At 48.3% G+C, this 6,000-nt stretch overlaps 1 protein-coding gene across 1 annotated transcript in view; it reads right to left on the minus strand.

The window, feature by feature from the left end:
- The window catches only part of LOC309875067 (tumor protein D52), a 114,054-nt gene extending 113,788 nt beyond the window's left edge, over positions 1-266 (minus strand). Inside the window, exon 1 of the mRNA XM_082754067.1 lies at positions 177-266. The gene's annotated coding sequence lies outside the window, so the exon portion shown is untranslated. The remainder of the gene's footprint in view (positions 1-176) is intronic.
- Positions 267-6,000: the final 5,734 nt, after the last annotated feature.

The raw sequence follows: 6,000 nt of genomic DNA on the forward strand, positions 1-6,000 counted from the left end.
CTTCCTACACACCCCAGCCTTCTTGGCCACCAGGGCACATTGCTGGCTCGTGGTCAGCCTGCTGTCCACCAGGACCCCCAGGTCCCTCTCTGCAGAGCTGCTCTCCAGCAGGCCACCCCCCAGCCTGTGCTGGTGCTTGGGGTTATTCCCCCCTAGGTGCGGGACCCTGCACTTACCTTTGTTGAACTTCAAGAGGTTCCTCTCAGCCCAACCCTCAGCCTGTCAAGGTCCCTCTGAATGGCAGCACAGCCCGCTGGGGTCCCAGCCACTCCTCCCAGCTTTGTGTCATCAGCAGACTGGCCGAGGCTGCTCTGTTTCATCATCACTGATTAAGTTAAATAAGACTGGACCCAGCACTGACCCCTGGGGGACACCGCTAGCCACAGGCCTCCAACTAGACTCAACCACTGAGCACAATGCCCAGAGCTTTGCCATTTTTTAATCCAGTTTAATGAAGTTATTAACCCACCCCACTGCCAATTCACCTAGGCCACATTTCACAGCTTGCCTGTGAAACCAGGCCCTGGGCCGAGCCCTGCCAGGTGGTTGCATCGTGCCCTGGGCCCACGGTGCACCTCCTGCCGCCTATTTTGCACCTCGGTAAGGGACTGCTGCCAGGGGGCAATGTTCACCTGTTGTGCAGAGCCCCGACAGCTTTGGTTGTCAGGTTTAGTCATAGGATCGTTGGTTACTTAATCGAGGGAGGTCTTTGCAGCAGCTTTATGAACCATATTTCTGTTTGCTCTGGAGGAGAGAAGCATCTGAACGGCTCTGTTGCTCAGGTGGTGGCCTCTGCCTTCCTACCATGGTGAAGAGCTGATATTTGCAGCTGTTCTCTCTGATATCTGTGGGTTTATTTCCCTTGTTGTAACAGCACACACTGGTGTCTCTAGTGTGCTTTCCACTTAATATATTATCTGCTGCTGTCGGCTTAAAACAGCCTGGGACAAAGTCCATGTTTTCTTTTCAGCTCTTCTATGCTTTATCCTCCAGCGTTTATGAAATAAATCAGTGTGTGTCTCTGTGTCTCTAGCCAATTTCAGCATTAAGAAAAAATATCACAGATAACACAAATAATTCTCCTCTTGTCTATGCCAAGATAAAGTCAGAGTCAACTGACTGGTGTGAAGCTTTCACTGCTATCAAAACAGAAAAGGGAGGAGGATCAAGCTGCCCATATAACATGTGCCTTGCAGAAATTGAAGGCATGCTGCACAGTTGTTCTCTGTACCAAACAGAGCAGCAATAAAGAGGTTTATTTAATTGTGAAAGAGCAATTAACTTTGGAAGATGTGTTCCCTGTTCCTGTGAGGAAGCTTGGTTTTGTGCAGCACGTTTCTTTCATACGGCAGTCTCCGAGTGCCTGGCAGTATTAAATATGTCAGCTGAAGACCTAAATAATAAATAAGGCCAGGGGAAGACAGACCTTTTAGCAAAGCTTCCTCTGTCCTTAAGTGGTCTTTTATTTCATATTTAAACAGCATGCACACTTCTCTCCACACCCCACTCTTCTTCCAACCCTCCCTCCTCCCCCCCCCCCCAAAAAAAAATCTTAAACTGCCTCATAATAATAATAAATACTCCACCTATTTACACTCTCCATCTGCCTACAGGAGGTGTGCACGCTTATGAGGTGTGATTACAGGTGAATGATTCCCTTGGCTTTTACTCACCTAATTGCTTGGCTTTTCTGATGCCCTTATCTGGCATAAACTGGCCCTTATCTAACATGGGGCAGCTTCTAGACTCTTCTCACTGAGGCCACCCCTGCAGCCCCCCACTACCAAAACCTTTCCCTGTAAACCCAATACACCCCCCCCCAGTGCCCCTGGAGGCTGCGTGGAGCCAGACGTGGAGCAGAGCAGGGGGAGAGGACAGCAGAGCAGTCAGCAGTCCTGAGGCCAGCAGCCAGGAGGGCATGCTTAGGTGGCTCTGGTGGGGAGAAAACAGAGGCCACAAAGCTCCAGCAGGCTTCCTCCCTTTCAAGGCTTCTCATAAGACACTTATCTTGTATTTCCTTCTTCAGAACTATAAATACTAAAGGGAATTGGGAAGAATGTGCCCTTCTGCAGCCTTAATATAACTGCATGTGCTGGAGAAGAGAACAGCACAGAGAGGCCAGCCTCATGTGCTCTCCCTAAATAGCCTCCTTCTTGTTGTCACTGCTGAAGACAGGATAAAATCTCCAATATTGTGCAAATAATTTAAAAAGGGTGTTTGATGTAATTTTGATTCTTTTCACTTCATTTTCAGATCAGGAAGCTCAAGGGAACACTCTGGTCTTGTCCTCAGACCCATCTCTGCCTCCTGGCTAGTTTTAATGACGCTGTGCTGTCCTCATCTAGATCATATCCACGTTGCAGCCAGAATTGTTTGACTCTAACCCATAAAGAAAAAGAAAAAAAGAATAAAAAAAAAAAAAAAAGGAAAAAAAATATATATAAAAAAAGAAGTTTTTTCTTAGTTATGGATTCCCTGTCCCTGGAGGTGTTCAAGGCCAGGCTGGATGGGGCCTTGGCATCCGTGCCAGTGGGTGGCATCCCATGGGATGGCAGGGAGTTGGAACCAGGTGATCTTTAAGGGCCCTTCCAACCCAAACCATTCTGTGTTTCTATGTCTCTGCTGCTGCTCCTCTTGCCCCATGTCAGGCCAGGATATGGCAGCACAATTATGGAGCCCAGCATGAGCCCCCTGCTTCCCAGCTTCACATCGTCAGCCCCTCAACCAGTCTGCGTATGCCGACATGAGGCGGGGTTTGGGCAGGGGTTCCAGCATCGTGTGCTCTCTCACAGAAAAGAGAACATTCTTTGTCTTCTGTGAGGTGCACACTGCCATCCATGTCCTGGTAATGTCCATGTAATAACACAACCGAGTCCAGGCAGAACTGGGTTCAATAAAGCAGATCAAACTGAGAGCATTTCTTCACATGAGAAATGGAGTGAAAATGGTGGCTCTAAATATTTGTTTAGCACTTGCTATTCCCACCTGGAGGGTAACACTACTCTCACACAGACTGGGAATTCCTAAATTCTGTGCCTCATGGATCCCCATGAAGTGGAGGGGTGGGTTTGAAATGCAGGGTCCCCGTTCTCACCCCACTGCTGGCCTTGCACCCTTAGGGCCCCACAAAGGCAGTCATGTAGGCAGAGAACATTTGTATACGTGCACTAGACGCTCCTGAGGATGTGACATTGTGCCACAGCTGAAAAGTACTTCTAATAAAAATATAACCCTGTCTTCAGCCTGCTGACCCTGCTGTTCACAGCACGCCCGGTGCTGTCGGGAAGCTGTCAAAGGCTGTCAGAGGTGCTGAAGGAAAGTGCCAATGCCATTTCGCTGCTCTCTGACCTCTGTAATGGGGAATATTAATACAGAGCATGAATGCATATGAAGACGGTTATAAAGATGCAGAGGTTTTTACCTTGACTGAACGGTTTAGAAAACGTGGACAGCTTTTCAGCCAGAGTCAATAGCACGGTTTATATTGACGTCAGCTTAAACAAGCTGTCTTTTCCTGTGGGTGCAGCATAAATATTGGCAAATCTGCTGTTACTCATTGGAAGTAACGAGCCGGGGAGAACCAGATTCATCCCATGACTGCACGAGGCTAATGCCATCTCACTGAGGCTTTGCATGGAGGGCAGAGACTGCCAGGATGCTGAGCAGCCAGCCTCAGGATCAGGCCCACGGCAGCGACTGGGTCAGGCATTGCCTTGGGCTGGGCTCATATGAGTGATGGGGAAGGCTGAGGGGCTGTGCTGGGGGCCACGTGAGGGCCAGCATGCTGTGAGCTTCCCAGCAGTGCTTCCTAACAAGGGAACTGGCCTCGGCTCCATTTTTCCACCCCCAAAATGAAACATTATTTTTGCCACCTTCTCCTAATCTCATTGGATAGATATTACTCCAAAGAGAACTGTATCTCATTAGTACAACTAGAATTTCTCCAAATCTTCAGCAGTCTAATTGCTGGGTGAGTTTGCAATAAAAGGAGAAAGAAAGTGTATTTTAATTTCCAGACTAAAACAGAGGGATTAGGAGAAGACAGATTGAAATAAACCAGCAGGAAGAACTTTTTAACATACTGCTCATTCTTCCTTACAGGGAGTGTGAAAACCCAGCGGGTTATTCTTATGGATTGAAGAAATCCATTTAGAGAAGCTGGTCTCTGCTTGGAAAAAAAAAAAAAAATGAAATCACAAAAATAAATGTTAATGCTTCCATTGCTCCCATTACTAAACTCAGTGTCACCTTACCTGGACTGTGTGGAGGGGTTGAAAAATGGCTGAGCACAATGATGCTGGGGTTGGATTGTAAAATCACAGAATCACAGAAAGGTTTGGGTTGGAAGGGACCATAAAGCCCACCTGGTTCCAACCCCCTGTCATGGACAGGGACACCGCCCACCAGAGCAGGTTGCCCAAAGCCCCATCCAGCCTGGCTTTGGACACCTCCAGGGATCGGACATCCACAGCTTCTCTGGGCAGCCTGAGCAGGCCTGGATTGTGTCATGATGGAAATGCACATGGAGCAGGATCTCCTTCCCTGTTTGTCTGCACAAATGGTAGAAAACCTCCAACTGATACACTTGCTTTCATTTTGTTCATTTTATGCTGTGTGCTGGCATAAATGTGTGTGGTGGGGAAGAAGATGCTCTCTGGCCCCAAAACCTGTTTTTCAAAGCTGGATTCTGGTGGGGATAAGAAACAGCAATCAAAAAGGCAACAAACACACGGAGAGCCAGAGAGGGGACAGATGGCCCAATTAGAGCACTAACCATGCTAATTTTCCAGTGCTTATCTTATTATTGAAATACTGGCAACTCAGAGGGAAGAGGTTATGTGCTGCAAATGAGATGGAGCCTGTTAGTTCTGGAGAAAAATTACGGAGTGTGCAGAACCAGCCAGGAAAATGCTGACCCGGGGGTTAGGGCTGATGCTTCGCAGGGCTCCTCGCTGCAGAGGGGCCACCTCCTGCTTCCTTCCAGGGAAGAAGTGGGAGCAGCCCACCCAGATGTGGAGGCCGGCTGCTCCGTCCTGAGCCAGAAGGCATCTGCTGTCCCTTATCTGAGGGACACTTACGGGGACCTGGACCCTGTAGTGAGCAGACTCTCAGCTGTGGTGGCCTGGAGGGATTTGGGGGCTTCTACAGGGAACAGCAGGCAGGGCCATGGGGTGTGTGGGGCAGCCTGCCCACGGGAGAGGTTCTGGCAACCACTGTCAGAGCATTGAACCTGAAAGGGTCAAATGAGCTCTCTCTGAGCCACGTAGTGATGGACATGGCTCATGCTGGAGATAAGGAGAACGGGGGATGCTTTTTCCTACTCTCATTCCACACATTCCTGAGACCTGACAAGGGGCGCCCATGGCCAGCTCCTTCACATCCCCCAGGCACCCCACAGCTGGGAGAGTCCGGGTGGGTATTTGGCCCATAGTGGATTTTTACATGAGGTAGGAGGGAACAGCAAAGTTTTAGCTGTGAATTAATACAGCTTCAACATGTTTCAGAAGTATATGTCTGAAAAGTTACAGGAAATGGTCAAGGAGAGTGCCAGCCATTCAGCTTTCAGGCATTCAGTGAGTTAGACCTGCATTTCTGGGGGCAGACTTTAAAAAATATATATAAAGAAAGAAAATGCTTACATCTATTTATTGATCTAACAGCTTTCATTCCATGTCTGGGCAAATTGCTGTGGGAAAGGAGCGGTTTGAGCTTTTCTCGTCTCAATTCCCATATACTGGTCACTGAGCAAGTTTGGTTTGTGGCAAAAAGACCTTGATGAATGAAATCTCACATTGAGAGTATGTGAAGGGACAACAGGCAAAAATGTCTGTGGAGGAAATTTTGCACGTTCACATACTCTTCACAGAGACTGTGCTGGCCCTGCATATGCCAGAATGGAAGATCGAGGTTTAATAAAAGAGAAATAATTAGCAAAATATGTGTCCTGTGTTTCTTTCTTTTCCCAGAGCAGCTGCTATTCCAGCCCATGGCAGGAGATAA

Source organism: Aythya marila (genome assembly GCF_965140915.1).
Source record: "Aythya marila genome assembly, chromosome: 2".
In the NCBI taxonomy this organism is placed as follows: domain Eukaryota; kingdom Metazoa; phylum Chordata; class Aves; order Anseriformes; family Anatidae; genus Aythya; species Aythya marila.